Consider the following 23,227-nt stretch of genomic DNA (forward strand, 5'->3'; position numbering starts at 1 on the left):
TACTCATATAATTGCCAAATTCATATGAATACATAAGTTTTGAACAATATGAGAGGTCGGCAACCACTGCCTACCTATAGTAGTTTTTGAACCCTCTGTCGTAATTCCGGTCGTTTACACTACTATACCCTCTCACTATAATGGCTTTTCTCTATAATACTAAGAGAATATGGGAATATCTCAGCATTTTTTCCCATATACATATAATAATTAACCATTTTCATATGTATATTATTTAATTTAATCATATAATTGCCAAAATCATATGAATACATAAGTTTTGAACAATATGAGAGGTCGGCAACCACTGCCTACCTATAGTAGTTTTTGAACCCTCTGTCGTAATTCCGGTCGTTTACACTACTATACCCTCTCACTATAATGGATTTTCTCTATAATACTAAGAGAATGTGGGAATATTTCAGCATTTTTTCCCTTATACATATAATAATTAATCATTTTCATATGTATATTATTTAATTTACTCATACAATTGCCAAAATCATATGAATACATAAGTTTTGAACAATATGAGAGGTCGGCAACCACTGCCTACCTATAGTAGTTTTTGAACCCTCTGTCGTAATTCCGGTCGTTTACACTACTATACCCTCTCACTTAAATGGCTTTTCTCTATAATACTAAGAGAATATGGGAATATCTCAGCATTTTTTCCCATATACATATAATAATTAACCATTTTCATATGTATATTATTTAATTTAATCATATAATTGCCAAAATCATATGAATACATAAGTTTTGAACAATATGAGAGGTCGGCAACCACTGCCTACCTATAGTAGTTTTTGAACCCTCTGTCGTAATTCCGGTCGTTTACACTACTATACCCTCTCACTATAATGGATTTTCTCTATAATACTAAGAGAATGTGGGAATATTTCAGCATTTTTTCCCTTATACATATAATAATTAATCATTTTCATATGTATATTATTTAATTTACTCATACAATTGCCAAAATCATATGAATACATAAGTTTTGAACAATATGAGAGGTCGGCAACCACTGCCTACCTATAGTAGTTTTTGAACCCTCTGTCGTAATTCCGGTGGTTTACACTACTATACCCTCTCACTTAAATGGCTTTTCTCTATAATACTAAGAGAATATGGGAATATCTCTGCATTTTTTCCCATATACATATAATAATTAATCATTTTCGTATGTATATTATTTAATTTACTCATACAATTGCCAAAATCATATGAATACATAAGTTTTGAACAATATGAGAGGTCGGCAACCACTGCCTACCTATAGTAGTTTTTGAACCCTCTGTCGTAATTCCGGTCGTTTACACTACTATACCCTCTCACTTAAATGGCTTTTCTCTATAATACTAAGAGAATATGGGAATATCTCTGCATTTTTTCCCATATACATATAATAATTAACCATTTTCATATGTATATTATTTAATTTAATCATATAATTGCCAAAATCATATGAATACATAAGTTTTGAACAATATGAGAGGTCGGCAACCACTGCCTACCTATAGTAGTTTTTGAACCCTCTGTCGTAATTCCGGTCGTTTACACTACTATACCCTCTCACTATAATGGATTTTCTCTATAATACTAAGAGAATGTGGGAATATTTCAGCATTTTTTCCCTTATACATATAATAATTAATCATTTTCATATGTATATTATTTAATTTACTCATACAATTGCCAAAATCATATGAATACATAAGTTTTGAACAATATGAGAGGTCGGCAACCACTGCCTACCTATAGTAGTTTTTGAACCCTCTGTCGTAATTCCGGTCGTTTACACTACTATACCCTCTCACTTAAATGGCTTTTCTCTATAATACTAAGAGAATATGGGAATATCTTAGCATTTTTTCCCATATACATATAATAATTAACCATTTTCATATGTATATTTTTTAATTTACTCATATAATTGCCAAAATCATATAAATACATAAGTTTGAACAATATCAGAGGTCGGCAACGGTCTTTCCTCTATAATACTAAGATAATATGGGAATATTTCATCATTTTTTCCCTTATACATATAATAATTAATCATTTTCATATGTATATTATTTAATTTACTCGTATAATTGTCAAAATCCTATGAACACATAAGAGAATACAATATGAGAGGTCGGCGCAACCATAATATAGTAGTTGATGACGAGGTGTTTGGCAACTTGACACAATCCATTAAAGTCTTTATATTAATTATATGAAAGGGACAATATCATATGCGTCACTAAATTGATGACGAGGTGTTTGGCAACTTGATACAATTCTTTAAAGTCTTTATATCAAAAATTATATGATAGGGACAATATCATATGCGTCACTAAATTGATGACGAGGTGTTTGGCAACTTGACACAATTCATTAAGTCTGTATATTAATTATATGATAGGGACAATATCATATGCGTCACTAAATTGATGACGAGGTGTTTGGCAACTTGATACAATTCTTTAAAGTCTTTATATCAAAAATTATATAATAAGGACAATATCATATGCGTCACTAAATTGATGACGAGGTGTTTGGCAACTTGACACAATCCATTAAAGTCTTTATATTAATTATATGATAGGGACAATATCATATGCGTCACTAAATTGATGACGAGGTGTTTGGCAACTTGATACAATTCTTTAAAGTCTTTATATCAAAAATTATATGATAAGGACAATATCATATGCGTCACTAAATTGATGACGAGGTGTTTGGCAACTTGACACAATTCATTAAAGTCTTATATTAATTATATGATAGGGACAATATCATATGCGTCACTAAATTGATGACGAGGTGTTTGGCAACTTGACACAATCCATTAAAGTCTTTATATTAATTATATGATAGGGACAATATCATATGCGTCACTAAATTGATCGTCGCGATCGAACACTCGACGAGTGCAGACGTGCCTGCGGATCGACAGCAAATTGTTAGCAAATTGTTAGCAAATTGTTCACAGTTGTAAGTCCCGTTACTTGTGCCCAGCCACTTCGCGTCGCGTGATCTTGTCGCGCGTTTTGATTGGCCCAGCCAACGTACCTAACGGTAGTTCGCACTAACACCATCGCACACCCGAGTGTGCGTGTTATCAGCGCAAAAAACCCAGTGCTCGAAGCAGCGGTATAATTGCAAAGCAGCAGCCACGTGCTGCCTGGCTCACCGGCTTACGGTGCCCAGCTTCCCCCCCCCCCCCCCTCCTCACTCCTTATCAACTTTGGAGAAGATGGACTGGCAGGCCCCCCGCGCACCCACAAGCTTGGAACAACACCACGCAAAAAGGCTCTGAGAACACGCAAGAGCAGCTCCAGCAGCGAGGGAAGCACCTCGCATACAGAGCCGGGCGAGATAAAGCGAAAACCGGCAAAGAAAGCACAGGGAGAGGAGCTGGAAGATAAGCCAAGCACTAGCGCAGCTCTGCGCAAGAAGCTCGCCAACAACGCCTTCGCTTTACTCTCGACCGAAGAAGACGAGTACGACCAAGAGAGCTCTGATGACGAACCCGGACCTAAAGACGATTCCAAGCCCAAGACCCCCGAGAAACCAAAGCCCACCCCGAAGACCATCAAGCCACCTCCGATTTTTATCCCCGATGTGACCAACATCTCGGCACTCGTCAAGATGATCACGACTCTTGTAGGCCCGAAGAACAATTTTACCTACAAGACCGTGAATGGCAACAACGTACGTGTCATGATGCCGGACAAAGAGTCCTATACAGCTCTGCGTCTCCAACTTGTGGCCCAAAACAAGAGGCATCGGACTTTCCAGCCGAAAGATGAACGTGCATACAAGGTTGTCATCAAAGGACTCCACCACTCCACCGATCGTGAGGAAATCATTGAAGACCTTCGCAGACAAGGGCACGCTGTTAGAGATCTGCACAATCCCATTGGCAGAAGAACTAAAGAACCGCTGGGAATATTCTTCGCCAACCTGGAGCCTTCCAGCAACAACAAAGACGTCTACCAAGTCAAGCGGATCTGCAGGTCGGTAGTAACCATTGAACCGCCGCAGAAGTTCAACGACGTGCCTCAATGCTTCAGGTGCCAAGGATTCGGTCATACACAGCGTTACTGCTTCCTGGAATACCGATGTGTAAAGTGTGGAGGCCCTCACGAATCGAGGGCATGTGAGAAGAGGGAGGACGACAAAGCGTGCTGCTTCCACTGCCAGGCGGACCATCCTGCGTCTTTCAAGGGATGCCCTGCATACAAAAGGGCCAAAGCACTCGCTGCTCCGAAAACAAGGCCCGTCGCTAATGCTAACAAGGCGCCGCCCGTGGCATCACCAAACGTCACCTCTGGCAGGAGCTACCGAGACGCCCTCAACGGAGTGCACGCAGCACCGCAGAATCCCACAACCCCAGTCCAAACCCAAACAGAAACCCCACACTCCGGTCAGATAGAAGCGATGTTCGCTCGCATGGAAGGAATGATGGAAAGGATGATGGAGCGCATGTTCACCCAGATGACACAGCTGGTGGCCACCATTCTCAACAGCAAGTCATGCAACTAAAGCTCCACCTAGTCGTCTGGAATGCGAACGGCCTGCAGAACAGCAAGGCCATAGTCGAGCACCATCTGAAGACCCACCAGATCGATATCCTACTCGTAGCCGAAACCCACTTCTCCCCCAGATCCCACTTTAATATCAGCGGATATGACCTCATCCATGCAGACCATCCTTCTGGCAGAGCACGCGGTGGAGCAGCCATCCTCATCAGGAGCGGTATTCAATACCTAGAGCTGCCCGCGTTTCAGCAAGACTGGGCACAATGTCCTGTCATCAGGATTGTCAGCCCGCAAGGAGATTTAGACATTGGAGCGGTCTACTTTCCCCCCAGATACCGCATAACAGCATCTCACCTCAGTGAGTTCTTCGAGCATTTTGGGCCCCGCTTCATAGCAGCTGGAGATTATAACGCCAAACATTCTTGGTGGGGATCGCGCGCCAACAACCCCAAAGGGAAAACTCTGTTTGGGTACCTGCAACGCCACCGACTGGACTGCCACTCCACTGGCGAGCCCACTCACTGGCCAACGAATCCCCTCAAGACTCCAGACCTACTGGACTTTGCTGTGTCGAAAGGCATAGGGCATGCGAAGATCAGCTGCACAACAAATGCTGATCTCCTGTCAGACCACTGTGCAATAAACGTGCTAATCAACACGCCAGTCCTCAGGAAAACCCCGCTCAGAAGGCTCACTGGAAAATATACCGACGCCGCCAAGTTCGCGTCCTGGATGCTCTCCACCGTCAATCCGAACCCCATCCTCAACACACCCAGGAACATTGATGAAGCTATCGGGAATCTCACCAGGCAGATGCAAAACGCTGCGGAATTCGCAAGCCCACCGCCACCAAAGACTGCGAGAACACCTAGCAGGGACCTCCACCTCTGGTCCCCGGAAATTGCGGCACTCGTGACTGAGAAGAGGCGTCTCAGGAGAGTTTGGTTCTTGACGCGCAATCCAAGAGACAAAACAGCGCTCAATCACGCCACAAAGGAGTTGAAGGACAAGATCTCCAGCCTACGCCAGGACTCCTTCCTCAGATTCCTCGAGGAACTCTCTCCCGGGGACCCAGACCACAATCTGTGGAACGTCACCCGCCACATTAAACGACCAGCCAAAAAGGTTTCCGCAGTGCGCAAAGCAGATGGATCCTGGTGCCTTTCGGATGCTGAAAGAGCAGAAGCTTTCGCCGAACACCTTTACAACGCCTTCTCTCCGTTCGACTGCTGCACTGCCGAAGAACATGCTGAAACAGCCCGGTTTCTCAATAGCCCAAGCTCTCCCGGTCCCCCGTTGGAACCAGTCGACCCTGAGGAAGTTGCGCAGGAGATTGCTCTACTGAAGAACAACAAATCTCCAGGCCTGGATCGTATAGATGCGGCGGCCCTAAAAATGCTCCCATCCCGCTGCACACAAATGCTGGCCAGCATTTACAACAGCTGCTTCCGGCTAGGGTACTTCCCGGAAGAGTGGAAAAGAGCAGAGGTTATTGTCCTCCTCAAGCCTGGTAAGCCTGAAGCCAATCTCGCCTCCTATCGTCCGATTAGTTTGCTGGCAATCCTCTCCAAAATACTCGAAAGAGTATTTTTGCGCAGAGTATTGCCAGTACTGGATGAGGCTGGTTTGATCCCCGATCACCAGTTTGGCTTCAGGCGCTCCCACGGAACACCAGAGCAATGCCACCGGCTAGTCGAACGGATCCTCGAGGCATTCGAGCAAAAGAAATACTGCTGCGCTGTAATGCTCGACGTGAAGCAGGCATTCGACAGAGTTTGGCATCCTGGACTCCTCCATAAACTCAAATCCTACCTCCCAAGCCCCCATTTTACCCTCCTCAAATCCTACACTGAGGGAAGAGCATTCCAAGTCAGATGCGGAAGTGCAATAAGCCTACCCAGACTGATCAGAGCTGGAGTTCCGCAAGGCAGTGTGCTCGGACCAATACTGTACACCCTTTACACCGCAGACCTTCCCATAATCCCCTCCAGGAACCTAACTATAGCGACTTATGCAGATGACACGGCTTTCCTCGCCTCCTCATCCGACCCACGAGAAGCCTCCGAAACAATCCAAAGGCAAATGGACGCGCTACATCCCTGGCTCAGCAGGTGGAACATCGTAGTGAACGCGGAAAAATCTACCCAAACAACATTTGCACTAAGGAGAGGAGACTGCCCACCGGTCACGCTAAACGGAGTCATCATTCCCAACGCACCCGCACCCAAGTACCTAGGACTTACCCTGGACCGCAGGCTCACTTGGCGTCCCCACATCGTCAGCAAACGCATACAGGCCGATGCGCGTCTGAGGCAGATGCATTGGCTTATTGGGAGAGGGTCCAAGCTAAGGCAGAACCACAAAATCCTGGTGTACAAGGCAATTCTCAAGCCCATCTGGACCTACGGGATACAGCTATGGGGCACGGCAAGCCACACGAATCGCCTGCGTATACAGCGGTTCCAGAATAGGTGCTTGAGAATTGCCTGTAATGCGCATCCCTACCACGAGAATGTCGCCATACATAGGGAACTTGGAATCCCACAAGTCGCTGATGAAATCTCCAGGCTCAGCGAGAGATACCTGAAAAGGCTCGAAAACCACCCTAACCACCTCGCCACCAACCTGTTAGACAATAGCCAAACAAGCAGACGTCTCATGAGGAGACACCCTCTCGATCTTCCACAACAATAGACAACACATATAAAACCCGCCACAAATACATGTACAATAGTATCCCTTAAGCTAATGTTCCCCCGCAAAACCATTTAATTATTGTCCACTAGGACAGATTTTAAATAAATAAACGCACGCTAAAGAAAAAAAAAAAAAAAAAAAAAAAAAAACTAAATTGATGACGAGGTGTTGGCAACTTGACACAATTCATTAAAGTCTTTATATTAATTATATGATAGGGACAATATCATATGCGTCACTAAATTGATGACGAGGTGTTTGGCTATACTTGACACAATACAAAAAAACTTATAAAATGATAACAATATCATATCTATAAAGATACATTATATAATTCAAATATAATTATATGATAAGGACAAATATATGGTCACTAAATGATGACAGGTGGACTGAACATCAAAGTCTATATAATTATGATGATACGCACTATGATGGAGGTGTTTGGCAACTTGATACAATTCTTTAAAGTCTTTATATCAAAATTATATGATAGGACAATATCATATGCGTCACTAAATTGATGACGAGGTGTTTGGCAACTTGACACAATTCATTAAAGTCTTTATATTATATTTAAATTCATATTTAATATGATAGGGACAATATCATATGCGTCACTAAATGATGACGAGGTGTTTGCAACTTGATACTTCAAACATTATGACTTGATGGATGTTTGGCAACTGACACAATTCATTAAAGTCTGTATATAATTATATGATAGGACAATATCATATGCGTCACTAAATTGATGACGAGGTGTTTGGCAACTTGAACAATTCTTAAAGTCTTTATATCAAAAATTATATGATAGGGACAATATCATATGCGTCACTAAATTGATGACGAGGTGTTTGGCAACTTGACACAATTCATTAAATCTTATATTATTATATGATAACATTCATATGTCACTATTATACGTTTTAATTCTTTATTTTATTTTATTGATGGACAATATCATATGCGTCACTAAATTGATGACGAGGTGTTTGGCTACAGGAAAAAATCATTTATTTATCGAATCATCAAGCAAAGGATAAGCTTCAGTGGATCGCAGTATGGCAGCTGCTCAACCACTTACAACACCTTGCCTGTTACAAAAGTCGTTTACAATTGATTCTAGGCTTTGTCATTGTATTAAATAATGCTTTTATATGTAACTAGCGCGGCATCAGGTGATCGAAGATCCTCCTAATTTACTATGTTACAAATTACATTGGCATCACATCCATTGTCGTTTATAAAATAAATTATAAACTTTAAATGGTTTAGAAGCCATACAATGCAAATTGCCCCTTATTTATCATTGCAGTCCAGCACGGATACGACCTTAGAGGCGTTCAGGCATAATCCAACGGACGTAGCGTCATACCACTGTTCGCTCGAACAAGTATTGTGCCATTGGTCCGTACCTGCGGTTCCTCTCGTACTACGCAGGAATGCTGTCGCAACAACGTTTTGTCATTAGTAGGGTAAAACTAACCTGTCTCACGACGGTCTAAACCCAGCTCACGTTCCCTTGCATGGGTGAACAATCCAACGCTTGGTGAATTTTGCTTCACAATGATAGGAAGAGCCGACATCGAAGGATCAAAAAGCGACGTCGCTATGAACGCTTGGCCGCCACAAGCCAGTTATCCCTATGGTAACTTTTCTGACACCTCTTGTTAAAAACTCTTTAAACCAAAAGGATCGATAGGCCGAGCTTTTGCTGTCCCTGTGTGTACTGAACACCGAGATCAAGTCAGCATTTGCCCTTTTGCTCTATGTGTGGTTTCTGTCCGCACTGAGCTGGCCTTGGGACACCTCCGTTATTATTTGAGAGATGTACCGCCCCAGTCAAACTCCCTACCTGGCAATGTCCTTGAATTGGATCATACCTGAGTAATTGGAGTTATACCAAATTTTCAAATCAAAAATACATAAATGCATCGTTTTATTAAAGAATTTGTTTGCGATTATATAACAAACTCGTGATACTTTGATCAAGAAGCTTGCATCAAAACCCAATACCATAAGATATAATAAATATATCCGTATAATGGCTAGGAAATGATACACGTTCCATTTAATCAAGTAAGTAAGGAAACAATAAGAGTAGTGGTATTTCATTGACGATACCAAACCGAGGTCTAATATCTCCCACTTATTCTACACCTCTTATGTCTCCTTACACTGCCAGATTAGAGTCAAGCTCAAAAGGGTCTTCTTTCCCCGCTAATTATTCCAAGCCCGTTCCCTTGGCTGTGGTTTCGCTAGATAGTAGATAGGGACAGTAGGAATCTCGTTAATCCATTCATGCGCGTCACTAATTAGATGACGAGGCATTTGGCTACTCTGCCGCTTACTTGAATTTCTTCACTTTGACATTCAGAGCACTGGGCAGAAATCACATTGTGTCAACACCCGCTAGGGCCATCACAATGCTTTGTTTTAATTAGACAGTCGGATTCCCCAAGTCCGTGCCAGTTCTGAATTGATTGTTAATTGATAATCGTTATAATTGATAAGAACTAATTGGTTTAACCCAAATAGTATTCTTAAAAATTTTAGCAAGAAAGTTCCACAATTGGCTACGTAACTAAACTATCCGGGGAACAAGTAACTAACATAAATGCTAGAAACTCTATTTACCCAGAACGAGCACATAAACCATGTTATTGTTTCCCAATCAAGCCCGACTATCTCAATCTTCAGAGCCAATCCTTATCCCGAAGTTACGGATCTAATTTGCCGACTTCCCTTACCTACATTATTCTATCGACTAGAGACTCTTCACCTTGGAGACCAGCTGCGGATATTGGTACGGCCTGTTGAGAAGTTTGCGTGTCCCCACCATAAATTTTCAAGGTCCGAGGAGAAAATATCGACACAACAGTATATGTCATGCTCTTCTAGCCCATCTACCATATCTCTCTGCGAAAGACTTCCATGGTAGTACGGCTATAAAACAGAAAAGAAAACTCTTCCGATATCTCTCGACGGCTTCTTTATGGTCGTTCCTGTTGCCAGGATGAGCACGAGGCCCATATTTAATAACAAACGGATACTCAACAGGTTACGGAATTGGAACCGTATTCCCTTTCGTTCAAAATTATTCAAGTGTATTATATTCGCTTTGTTTATATAGTTAGGCATTTTTGTTTTACTTGAAAATTTTCGGCTTTCGCCTTGAACTTAGGACCGACTAACTCGTGATCAACCACTGTTCACACGAAACCCTTCTCCACTTCAGTCCTCCAAGGTCTCATTCGATTATTTGCTACTACCACCAAGATCTGTACCAATGGCAGCTCCATGCAGGCTTACGCCAAACACTTCTACGCATACCATTGTACCTTCCTACTCACTAAAGTTTCAAAATTTATATCACAAGTAATATAAATCATCTACTTTAGCGGTAATGTATAGGTATACAACTTAAGCGCCATCCATTTTAAGGGCTAGTTGCTTCGGCAGGTGAGTTGTTACACACTCCTTAGCGGATTTCGACTTCCATGATCACCGTCCTGCTGTTTTAAGCAACCAACGCCTTTCATGGTATCTGCATGAGTTGTTAATTTGGGCACCGTAACATTACGTTTGGTTCATCCCACAGCGCCAGTTCTGCTTACCAAAAGTGGCCCACTGGGCACATTATATCATAACCTTGAACTTCATATCAAGAAAGTTAAGGTTCTTACCCATTTAAAGTTTGAGAATAGGTTAAGATCGTTTCGACCCTAAGGCCTCTAATCATTCGCTTTACCAGATAAGATTATTTTATATAATATTAAAATGCACCAGCTATCCTGAGGGAAACTTCGGAAGGAACCAGCTACTAGATGGTTCGATTGGTCTTTCGCCCCTATACTCAATTCTGACAATCGATTTGCACGTCAGAACTGTTTCGGTCTTCCATCAGGGTTTCCCCTGACTTCAACCTGATCAAGTATAGTTCACCATCTTTCGGGTCACAGCATATATGCTCAAGGTACGTTCCAGTTAGAGGCATAAATAATATAAATATACATTATACATAACTATATAGAACGCCCCGGGATTGTGTTAATTAGCTATAAATAGCTAAAAAACTAATCCCATTATTAGTCAAGTTAATTACGCTATTAGGTTTACATCCCAATAACTTGCACATATGTTAGACTCCTTGGTCCGTGTTTCAAGACGGGTCCCGAAGGTATCCTGAATCTTTCGCATTGTTAATCATACAAGAGCATATAATAAACACAAAAATCAATGATAATTATGCCATTATATAATTCCGAAAAATTAACGCTCTGTAATAATATAAATCTATCAGCACTTTATCAAATTAATAACATTTATTCTGTGTTAAAATGCAAGCAATTTAATTGGAATAAACTATAAGTTATATTTTATGATAAATTTGGGATATGCTAATAGATTACAATGTCCTTATATGGAAAAAATGCACATTATCTTAATAATATTATTTAAATATTACAATTTTAATGATGAATTTTCCATAACGGATATTCAGGTTCATCGGGCTTAACCTCTAAGCAGTTTCACGTACTGTTTAACTCTCTATTCAGAGTTCTTTTCAACTTTCCCTCACGGTACTTGTTTACTATCGGTCTCATGGTTATATTTAGTTTTAGATGGAGTTTACCACCCACTTAGTGCTGCACTATCAAGCAACACGACTCTTTGGAAACATCATCTAGCAATCATTAACGTTATACGGGCCTGGCACCCTCTATGGGTAAATGGCCTCATTTAAGAAGGACTTAAATCATTAATTTCTCATACTAGAATATTGACGCTCCATACACTGCATCTCACATTTGCCATATAGACAAAGTGACTTAGTGCTGAACTGTTTTCTTTTCGCTCGCCGCTACTAAGAAAATCCTTGTTAGTTTCTTTTCCTCCCCTAATTAATATGCTTAAATTCAGGGGTAGTCCCATATGAGTTGAGGTTGTATATATAACTATATTTTGCCATAAATTCTTTATATATAAATGATAAAACAATCAATTAAATTCGTTATAAATAGTTCCAATAGTTCTTGTAAGCAAAGTCATTTTTATCCATTTAACGAACCAACGAAGAATAATAACAAAACCAAGATTTTTCTTTTTCCGAATCATTAATAAGAGACAATTCTAGATGAAAAATATTTCAATTTTTATGCTAGACATTTCTCAGTATTATTGATTGAAAAAGAAAATATTTCTCTTCGTTTTTCACATTCAAATGTGAGATAATGTTTTTCATTTCTTTTTTAATATTATGAATAAAATCATTATTTAATCCAATAATATACCATATGCTTATAAAAAATTTATAAACAACTTAATTAGCATAGTCTTACAACCCTCAACCATATGTAGTCCAAGCAGCACTATAAAATTAATTAAAGTACATAACAGCATGGACTGCGATATGCGTTCAAAATGTCGATGTTCATGTGTCCTGCAGTTCACACGATGACGCACAGTTTGCTGCGTTCTTCATCGACCCATGAGCCGAGTGATCCACCGCTTAGAGTTTTATAATTCAATTTTATATAATGTCAATATTGTTTTATTGAAAGAAATTAAAAATACACCATTTTACTGGCATATATCAATTCCTTCAATAAATTTATTTTTATACCTAAAATAAATGTTGCGAAATGTCTTAGTTTCATATAAGCATTATGTATCATAATAATCTGGTTATGGTTTGCTATTTTGGGTGACACATACTGCAAAATTTATATAAAACATTAACCTGATGGATGACAGGTACAAACATTGTATATTTTAGGTTGTTGCATTAGCCAACGTATGCTCATAACATAGATGAACAATACATATTCGCAACGCGTGTATATTATGGTCCATATACACACACACTTATTTTGATTACCACACATTCAAAATTATTTTATTTTAATTCGACTTCTACTTTCGAATTTAGTTTAGTTTCTTCGATTTCCATTTTCGAGAATTTGTTTTTATAGGAAACGCCGTTGTTGTAGTAAGTACTGCCACAAATACGCACAGCAACATTAATAATGTTAAAGTCTTTTTATGAGGTTGCCAAGCCCCACATATAAAATAAAAGCCATCTTCATTTTATTTTGACTTTAACTTTTGATTCCGTGGAATCATTTTGTAATATTTTTATTTTGGTAAATTGTATTTATTTGTATTATAACAAATATTTATTAACGATAAGGATATTATACAATAATGATCCTTCCGCAGGTTCACCTACGGAAACCTTGTTACGACTTTTACTTCCTCTAAATAATCAAGTTCGGTCAACTTTTGCGAAACAACCGTAACACGCAAGGCGTCACAGTGATCACGTCCGGAGACCTCACTAAATAATTCAATCGGTAGTAGCGACGGGCGGTGTGTACAAAGGGCAGGGACGTAATCAATGCGAGTTAATGACTCACACTTACTGGGAATTCCAAGTTCATGTGAACAGTTTCAGTTCACAATCCCAAGCATGAAAGTGGTTCAGCGGTTTACCCGGACCTCTCGGTCTAGGAAATACACGTTGATACTTTCATTGTAGCGCGCGTGCAGCCCAGGACATCTAAGGGCATCACAGACCTGTTATTGCTCAATCTCATTATTGCTAGACGCAATTTGTCCATTTAAGAAGCTAGTGTCCTTATAATGGGACAAACCAACAGGTACGGCTCCACTTACATAAACACATTCAAACACAATAAACATTTTACTGCCACCATGAATGAAGGCTACATAAGCTTCAGCACCATAATCCTGAAGATATCTATTTAATATATTTGAGTCTCGTTCGTTATCGGAATTAACCAGACAAATCACTCCACGAACTAAGAACGGCCATGCACCACCACCCATAGATTCGAGAAAGAGCTATCAATCTGTCTTACACACTTATGTTCGGACCTGGTAAGTTTTCCCGTGTTGAGTCAAATTAAGCCGCAGGCTCCACTCCTGGTGGTGCCCTTCCGTCAATTCCTTTAAGTTTCAGCTTTGCAACCATACTTCCCCCGGAGCCCAAAAGCTTTGGTTTCCCGGGAAGCGACTGAGAGAGCCATAAAAGTAGCTACACCCAATTGCTAGCTGGCATCGTTATGGTTAGAACTAGGGCGGTATCTGATCGCCTTCGAACCTCTAACTTTCGTTCTTGATTAATGAAAACATCTTTGGCAAATGCTTTCGCTTAAGTTAGTCTTACGACGGTCCAAGAATTTCACCTCTCGCGTCGTAATACTAATGCCCCCAAACTGCTTCTATTAATCATTACCTCTTGATCTGAAAACCAATGAAAGCAGAACAGAGGTCTTATTTCATTATCCCATGCACAGAATATTCAGGCATTTGAAGCCTGCTTTAAGCACTCTAATTTGTTCAAAGTAATAGTACCGGCCCACAATAACACTCGTTTAAGAGCACTAGTGCAGGTTTTTAAATAGGAGGAACATATGAAAAAATACAAGTATTTAATCACATATAAGAACTCCACCGGTAATACGCTTACATACATAAAGGTATAGTACTAACCACAATTGTAAGTTGTACTACCCGTATGAAGCACAAGTTCAACTACGAACGTTTTAACCGCAACAACTTTAATATACGCTATTGGAGCTGGAATTACCGCGGCTGCTGGCACCAGACTTGCCCTCCAATTGGTCCTTGTTAAAGGATTTAAAGTGTACTCATTCCAATTACAGGGCCTCGGATATGAGTCCTGTATTGTTATTTTCGTCACTACCTCCCCGAGCTGGGAGTGGGTAATTTACGCGCCTGCTGCCTTCCTTAGATGTGGTAGCCGTTTCTCAGGCTCCCTCTCCGGAATCGAACCCTGATTCCCCGTTACCCGTTGCAACCATGGTAGTCCTAGATACTACCATCAAAAGTTGATAGGGCAGACATTTGAAAGATCTGTCGTCGGTACAAGACCATACGATCTGCATGTTATCTAGAGTTCAACCAATATAACGATCTTGCGATCGCTTGGTTTAGCCTAATAAAAGCACATGTCCCATAAGGTTCATGTTTTAATTGCATGTATTAGCTCTAGAATACCACAGTTATCCAAGTAACTGTTAACGATCTAAGGAACCATAACTGATATAATGAGCCTTTTGCGGTTTCACTTTTAATTCGTGTGTACTTAGACATGCATGGCTTAATCTTTGAGACAAGCATATAACTACTGGCAGGATCAACCAGAATAATGTTTTTCCTTCATATTCCATTCATATTTTTTGAATCGAAATAAGCAATATAATAGATATATAGATTTTTCACTTTATATAATTCCATGATTTTTATTATATTGAATAAAATTCAATATTTCGCCTTTGGGTAAAATTTTAAATATATAAATATAAGTAAAAAATCTATTCGATTACGGCCATTTTTATATAGCATTCGTAATCCATATTTTCATTTTAATTTATACTTGTTTACCAATATAACAAGAATTTCATATAATTATTGTAATATATATGTTTCTATAATTTATCTTTTATATATACATATTTCATTATAAAATATCATTTTATTTCCAACATACATAATTATTGTATCCACACATGTACAATTTTGTTTAACCAATATAAATATTAAGTTAAATCATTTGCATTTTGAAGATAAATTTAAAATTATCTCTTTTCATATATCTCTCTGTAATATATAACATAAAACCAAGCGCATATGATAATATTTCCACATTAATATATAATTTTATATTCTTCATAAGAATCCATATTGTATTATACCGTAACGATATAATAATCCAACTATACGGCAGGTAATAAATTAATATTTGCCTGCCTCCAAAAATTAACGATAATATATGGAAACGATTGTTATTCTATATATAATAGAAACTGACTTTTTTCAACGATATTATCTAAAAAGCGTATATTCCTATTATCCGCGAGCCAAGTCCCGTGTTCTATAGAACTGAGAAACAAATTTGTACGGATAATAATATACTTTATTTTATGTAACCAATATAAACATAATCCGAAATAAATATTTCGAATAATGCGGGAGGTCGGCAACCACTGCCTACCTATAGTAGTTTTGAACCCGCTGTCCTCAAAGCGGTATTTTCAATTCCGTTTGCCACCCAACATACGGTCTATCTCTTATATATTAAGATTATAGGAACATTTCATTTTTTTTCCATTATTCATATATAATATGATTATTTTTTTTTATACATATAATAAATATTAATTTTATATGTTTATTATTTAATTTACTCATATAATTGCCAAATTCATATGAATACATAAGTTTTGAACAATATGAGAGTCGGCAACCACTGCCTACCTATAGTAGTTTTTGAACCCTCTGTCGTAATTCCGGTCGTTTACACTACTATACCCTCTCACTATAATGGCTTTTCTCTATAATACTAAGAGAATATGGAATATCTCAGCATTTTTTCCCATATACATATAATAATTAACCATTTTCATATGTATATTATTTAATTTAATCATAAATTGCCAAAATCATATGAATACATAAGTTTGAACAATATGAGAGGTCGGCAACCACTGCCTACCTATAGTAGTTTTTGAACCCTCTGTCGTAATTCCGTCGTTTACACTACTATACCCTCTCACTATAATGGATTTCTCTATAATACTAAGAGAATGTGGAATATTCAGCATTTTTCCCTATACATATAATAATTAATCATTTCATAGTATATTATTAATTACTCATACAATTGCCAAAATCATATGAATACATAAGTTTTGAACAATATGAGATCGGCAACCACTGCCTACCTATAGTAGTTTTGAACCCTCTGTCGTAATTCCGGTCGTTTACACTACTATACCCTCTCACTTAAATGGCTTTCTCTATAATACTAAGAAATATGGAATATCTCAGCATTTTTCCCATATACATATAATAATTAACCATTTCATATGTATATTATTAATTTAATCATATAATTGCCAAAATCATATGAATACATAAGTTTGAACAATATGAGAGGTCGGCAACCACTGCCTACCTATAGTAGTTTTTAACCCTCTGTCGTAATTCCGGTCGTTACACTACTATACCCTCTCACTATAATGGATTTCTCTATAATACTAAGAGAATGTGGGAATATTCAGCATTTTTCCCTTATACATATAATAATTAATCATTTTCATATGTATATTATTAATTACTCATACAATTGCCAAAATCATATGAATACATAAGTTTTGAACAATATGAGAGGTCGGCAACCACTGCCTACCTATAGTAGTTTTGAACCCTCTGTCGTAATTCCGGTGGTTTACACTACTATACCCTCTCACTTAAATGCTTTCTCTATAATACTAAGAGAATATGGAATATCTCTGCATTTTTCCCATATACATATAATAATTAATCATTTCGTATGTATATTATTTAATTTACTCATACAATTGCCAAAATCATATGAATACATAATTTTGAACAATATGAGAGTCGGCAACCACTGCCTACCTATAGTAGTTTTTGAACCCTCTGTCGTAATTCCGGTCGTTTACACTACTATACCCTCTCACTTAAATGGCTTTTCTCTATAATACTAAGAAATATGGAATATCTCTGCATTTTTCCCATATACATATAATAATTAACCATTTTCATATGTATATTATTTAATTTAATCATATAATTGCCAAAATCATATGAATACATAAGTTTGAACAATATGAGAGGTCGGCAACCACTGCCTACCTATAGTAGTTTTGAACCCTCTGTCGTAATTCCGGTCGTTACACTACTATACCCTCTCACTATAATGGATTTTCTCTATAATACTAAAGAATGTGGGAATATTCAGCATTTTTCCCTTATACATATAATAATTAATCATTTCATATGTATATTATTAATTTACTCATATAATTGCCAAATTCATATGAATACATAAGTTTGAACAATATGAGAGGTCGCAACCACTGCCTACCTATAGTAGTTTTGAACCCTCTGTCGTAATTCCGGTCGTTTACACTACTATACCCTCTCACTATAATGGATTTTCTCTATAATACTAAGAGAATTGGGAATATTCAGCATTTTTCCCTTATACATATAAAATTAATCATTTCATATGTATATTATTTAATTACTCATACAATTGCCCAAAATCATATGAATACATAAGTTTTGAACAATATGAAGGTCGGCAACCACTGCCTACCTATAGTAGTTTTGAACCCTCTGTCGTAATTCCGGTCGTTTACACTACTATACCCTCTCACTTAAATGGCTTTTCTCTATAATACTAAGAGATATGGAATATCTTAGCATTTTTCCCATATACATATAATAATTAACCATTTCATATGTATATTTTTAATTTACTCATATAATGCCAAAATCATATAAATACATAAGTTTGAACAATATCAGAGGTCCGGCAACGTCTTTCCTCTATAATACTAAGATAATATGGGAATATTCATCATTTTTTCCCTTATACATATAATAATTAATTCATTTCATATGATATTATTTAATTTACTCGTATAATTGTCAAAATCCTATGAACACATAAGAGAATACAATATGGAGGTCGGCGCAACCATAATATAGTAGTTGATGACGAGGTGTTGGCAACTTGACACAATCCATTAAAGTCTTTATATTAATTATATGAAAGGACAATATCATATGCGTCACTAAATTGATGACGAGGTGTTTGGCAACTTGATACAATTCTTTAAAGTCTTTATATCAAAAAATTATATGATAGGGACAATATCATATGCGTCACTAAATTGATGACGAGGTGTTTGGCACTTGACACAATTCATTAGAGTCTGTATATTAATTATATGATAGGGACAATATCATATGCGTCACTAAATTGATGACGAGGTGTTTGGCAACTTGATACAATTCTTTAAAGTCTTTATATCAAAAATTATATAATAAGGACAATATCATATGCGTCACTAAATTGATGACGAGGTGTTTGGCAACTTGACACAATCATTAAAGTCTTTATATTAATTATATGATAGGGACAATATCATATGCGTCACTAAATTGATGACGAGGTGTTTGGCAACTTGATACAATTCTTTAAAGTCTTATATCAAAATTATATGATAGGGACAATATCATATATGCGTCACTAAATTGATGACGAGGTGTTTGGCAACTTGACACAATTATTAAAGTCTGTATATTAATTATATGATAGGGACAATTCATATGCGTCACTAAATTGATGACGCAGGTGTTTGGCAACTTGATACAATTCTTTAAAGTCTTTATATCAAAATTATATGAAGGACAATATCATATGCGTCACTAAATTGATGACGAGGTGTTTGGCAACTTGACACAATCCATTAAAGTCTTTATATTAATTATATGATAGGGACAATATCATATGCGTCACTAAATTGATGACGAGGTGTTTGGCAACTTGATACAATTCTTTAAAGTCTTTATATAAAATTATATGATAAGGACAATATCATATGCGTCACTAAATTGATGACGAGGTGTTTGGCAACTTGACACAATTCATTAAAGTCTTTATATTAATTATATGATAGGACAATATCATATGCGTCACTAAATTGATGACGAGGTGTTTGGCAACTTGACACAATCCATTAAAGTCTTTATATTAATTATATGATAGGACAATATCATATGCGTCACTAAATTGATGACGAGGTGTTTGGCAACTTGATTCAATTCTTTAAAGTCTTATATATCAAAAATTATATATAAGGACAATATCATATGCGTCACTAAATTGATGACGAGGTGTTTGGCAACTTGACACAATTCATTAAAGTCTGTATATTAATTATATGATAGGGACAATATCATATGCGTCACTAAATTGATGACGAGGTGTTTGGCAACTTGATAACAATTCTTAAAGTCTTTATATCAAAAATTATATGATAGGGACAATATCATATGCGTCACTAAATTGATGACGAGGTGTTTGGCAACTTGACACAATTCATTAAAGTCTTTATATTAATTATATGATAGGGACAATATCATATGCGTCACTAAATTGATGACGAGGTGTTTGGCAACTTGACACAATCCATTAAAGTCTTATATTAATTATATGATAGGGACAATATCATATGCGTCACTAAATTGATGACGAGGTGTTTGGCTACAGGAAAAAATCATATTATTATCGAATCATCAAGCAAAGGATAAGCTTCAGTGGATCGCAGTATGGCAGCTGCTCAACCACTTACAACACCTTGCCTGTTACAAAAGTCGTTTACAATTGATTCTAGGCTTTGTCATTGTATTAAATAATGCTTTTATATGTAACTAGCCCGCATCAGGTGATCGAAGATCCTCCTATATTTACTATGTTACAAATTACATTGGCATCACATCCATTGTCGTTTATAAAATAAATTATAAACTTTAAATGTTTAGAAGCCATACAATGCAAATTGCCCCTTATTTATCATTGCAGTCCAGACGGATACGACCTTAGAGGCGTTCAGGCATAATCCAACGGACGTAGCGTCATACCACTGTTCGCTCGAAACAGTATTGTCCATTGGTCCGTACCTGCGTTCCTCTCGTACTACGCAGGAATGCTGTCGCAACAACGTTTTGTCATTAGTAGGGTAAAACTAACCTGTCTCACGACGGTCTAAACCCAGCCACGTTCCCTTGCATGTGAACAATCCAACGCTTGGTGAATTTTGCTTCACAATGATAGGAAGAGCCGACATCGAAGGATCAAAAAGCGACGTCGCTATGAACGCTTGGCCGCCACAAGCCAGTTATCCCTATGGTAACTTTTCTGACACTCTGTTTAAAAACTCTTTAAACCAAAAGGATCGATAGGCGAGCTTTTGCTGTCCTGTGTGACTGAACACCGAGATCAAGTCAGCATTTGCCCTTTTGCTCTATGTGTGGTTTCTGTCCGCACTGAGCTGGCCTTGGGACACCTCCGTATTATTTGAGAGATGTACCGCCCCAGTCAAACTCCCTACCTGGCAATGTCCTTGAATTGGATCATACCTGAGTAATTGGAGTTCATACCAAATTTTCAAAATCAAAAATACATAAATGCATCGTTTTATTAAAGAATTTGTTTGCGATTATATAACAAACTCGTGATACTTTGATCAAGAAGCTTGCATCAAAACCCAATACCATAAGATATAATAAAATATATCCGTATAATGGCTAGGAAATGATACACGTTCCATATTAATCAAGTAAGTAAGGAAACAATAAGAGTAGTGGTATTTCATTGACGATACCAAACCGAGGTCTTAATATCTCCCACTTATTCTACACCTCTTTATGTCTCCTTACACTGCCAGATTAGAGTCAAGCTCAAAAGCTTCTTTCCCCGCTAATTATTCCAAGCCCGTTCCCTTGGCTGTGTTTCGCTAGATAGTAGATAGGGACAGTGACATTTCGGACCTCTCCGAACTTGTTTTACGTGGCGTGTTCCACACTGAAGGGATTACAACCACGACACCCTGAACACCCACAAGTGGTGCATGTATCAACATGGTGCATGAGTCTGGATACGCCAGACAAACGTCCCGGACTGAAGCTATAGCTATGTACATAGCGACCACCCCGGTAGCAATTCGAGTACTTGCTTGCCGGGCAAGCACTCCCCCTTGCTGAGGAGCGAGATCTACCTAAAATCTCTACTGATCTCTGGGTCACAGCACCCGAGTTTTGCGCAACTAGCACCGTAACTCAAACGTCAACACGAAGGCTCTACCCGCGATATGGGTATCAACCACAGCCACCACGATACTCCCACCAGCGGGCCTACCTCAATGTGCTGTCTTGGAGCAGCACAACCCGTGGTACCGAAAGAGAGGCTCGGTGGGCCTCCTCCTTTTGCTCCGACAAGCATGGTTAGAGGAACCAGTCGCTAATTAGTCGCCTCTTACGACAAGCAATAGCGGGCTGTGGAAGTATTCTCGCCCGCTAACCACACGGCGAAGTTTTGGGCTAAATACCCCTCCTCCTACGGAACACCTCGTCCGCAAACGCTGCCAGCCTTGAATCCTCTGCTGATCTTCCAGGATTCTATTGAAGGTCCAGTTTTCGCCAAGGCGCTGCACTCCAAGTCCATCGAGGTTTCGCAAATCTGCATATAGAGACAGCGCACAATATGTGCATCCAGTCCTCAATGGATCACACAAGCGCAAGCAGTGGTATCGGAGGGCTCTCCCTTGCAAAAATGCGCTTAAACGACCCGTCGACCTGCAGCAGAAGAACGTCCTACCATCGAGAATCCAAAGCTTGGATCTCGATAGGCGAAGAGTACGCTATGGGATGAACTTGTGCGTCACCCGAACTTGTGCGTCACCCGTCCTGGTTCGCTGTCGTCATCCCATCTGTTTGCCAATTCTGCAGCAAGCACTCCTCTAGGCGAGTCTTCCTCTGCTTCCAGCTTAGACACGTAGTGTCCTCGCCGTATAGCCAGTCGTTCTCCTCCAGCGGGTATCCACGCTTCAGCTTGTACTTGACCGCTAAAACTTAGCAGCCAAGTCAAGGGGGAGCTCCGCAAGTACTGCAGTGCCACTGTGGACACTGTTCGGCTACCGAAAGGCATCCAAGCAGGATTAGCTCTGGCAGGAGGCTAGTCGTCCCGGGCGGCTACCTGTCGCGGTGTCATACCATACCGGGCACCAAACAGCACACAAGTGCCATGAGTCCGTCATATATGGTCCGCCTGGCTCGAGGACTGAACCCAGTCGGCTCGAAGCACACGCGCCAATGCTCCAACGACTCCGGTCATCCGCTGGCGAAGCGAAGCTATGTGCGTGAGGAATTTCATTCCTTCACTGACCGTGATGCCAAGGTACCGACAGCTACGCACATACGGAAGTTGCCCAGCAAACCTCACCGTAGGCGCACGTCTCAAGGCACCTTTCAGCAGCATTATTACCGTCTTGCTGGTCGAGACGTAACGCCAACTTCCGCTCCCCACGCTTCTACGATGGACATCAGCTCTGCACCTTTTTCCT

At 39.0% G+C, this 23,227-nt stretch overlaps 3 non-coding genes across 3 annotated transcripts; all 3 read right to left on the bottom strand.

Moving 5' to 3' along the window:
• Positions 1–8,258: 8,258 nt before the first annotated feature.
• LOC116802510 lies at positions 8,259–12,187 on the bottom strand. Its single transcript, XR_004362761.1, has one exon. It is a non-coding gene; the product is annotated as a large subunit ribosomal RNA (ribosomal RNA).
• Positions 12,188–12,579: 392 nt separating this feature from the next.
• LOC116802516 lies at positions 12,580–12,758 on the bottom strand. Its single transcript, XR_004362764.1, has one exon. It is a non-coding gene; the product is annotated as a 5.8S ribosomal RNA (ribosomal RNA).
• A 685-nt stretch (positions 12,759–13,443) lies between these two features.
• LOC116802509 lies at positions 13,444–15,434 on the bottom strand. Its single transcript, XR_004362760.1, has one exon. It is a non-coding gene; the product is annotated as a small subunit ribosomal RNA (ribosomal RNA).
• Positions 15,435–23,227: the final 7,793 nt, after the last annotated feature.

This window comes from Drosophila sechellia, unplaced genomic scaffold (assembly GCF_004382195.2).
Source record: "Drosophila sechellia strain sech25 unplaced genomic scaffold, ASM438219v1 U_15, whole genome shotgun sequence".
NCBI classification, from domain to species: domain Eukaryota; kingdom Metazoa; phylum Arthropoda; class Insecta; order Diptera; family Drosophilidae; genus Drosophila; species Drosophila sechellia.